The sequence below is a fragment of the Chinchilla lanigera genome, unplaced genomic scaffold (genome assembly GCF_000276665.1).
Source record: "Chinchilla lanigera isolate Chin_1 unplaced genomic scaffold, ChiLan1.0 scaffold00107, whole genome shotgun sequence".
Taxonomy (NCBI): domain Eukaryota; kingdom Metazoa; phylum Chordata; class Mammalia; order Rodentia; family Chinchillidae; genus Chinchilla; species Chinchilla lanigera.
This window is the reverse complement of record NW_004955508.1, coordinates 2,953,715-2,954,870: the sequence shown is the minus strand read 5'-3', so window position 1 is coordinate 2,954,870 and position 1,156 is coordinate 2,953,715.

The following is a 1,156-nucleotide window of genomic DNA, read 5'->3' as shown; positions in this document are numbered from 1 at the left end:
TTTTGGTTTTTCTCCGGTACCGGGAACCGAACTCACGACCTTGCGCTTGCCAGGCAGGCGCTTTGCCGCTGAGCTAAATCCCCAGCCCCCGCCTTTGACCTTTAAAAGGTGGGGCCTAAGGGGAAGTTTTTAGATCCCTGGGGCACTGTTTTTGAAGGGTTGAAGTAGTTCTGGGGAACCCCAGTCAGTTTCTGTAAGAATTCTTACAAAACAGGAGGCAGCCCCTTGGCTGGGTCTCTGACTTCCTATCTCACTGTGTGGTTCTCCCTGTTCACACACGTCCCACCATGATGCCATCCACCCTTACGTGATGTGGCCCACAGCGGGTGGGGGAGGTGTCATCAGAGATTGACCTGACGGGGCCACCCAAACTTGGACTTGCTGTCTCTAAAACTGTGAGCTAGGTAAACCTCTTTTCTTTCTAAGTTATTTAAGTATTTTACTGTAGCAGCGGAAAATGGATGACTATGCCATACTAATCCATTTCGGTGTAATGTTCCTGTCAAACATTGTTGTGAGTTCTCTCTCAACCTTGTCTGTATTCTTCCTGGCCTCTTCCAAGCTTTGGTTTTCTCTGCTGTGTTTACCTGGCGGCCTTCCAGAAACATTGTCCACTACTGACTTCCTCTTCTGTTCTCTTTTGAGTTTTAAATTTTATCTCCTTCCCTTTAAAAATATCTGCACAGTGATGGTTTCTGGAATGGCAGGAAGCAAATGTGCCTTTCACCTGCTTTCTTGAATGAGAAGCCTTCGATTTCGTGCTGTTAAATAAGAAGTAGACGAAATGACAGCGTGTATTGATTTGTATGCATGATCTATAGGAGGAGGTGAAGGTGTGAGAAGGTGTACACAAGGGTTAAACTCTGATTTGACACCTAGATCATCTGTGGCCTTTTAGTGGAAAGCCTGGCTGATTTTGAAAATGGCTTTATTTCACTTTCCGACTGTGGATATGGCCTGAATCAGCAAGGCACTTTAATTACAATCATTATAATTACTATCATCAATTTTGAGCTATTTACCCAAAGTGTCAGTTATTTCCCTCTTGCTAACATCCACAACTTAGAGAGATCTATTTGGTCTTATTTCCAGTGGGTTCAGTTCGGTCACCCGGCTCCAAGGCGCAAACTGCTTGGTAGAAGGATAGGGGCAACTG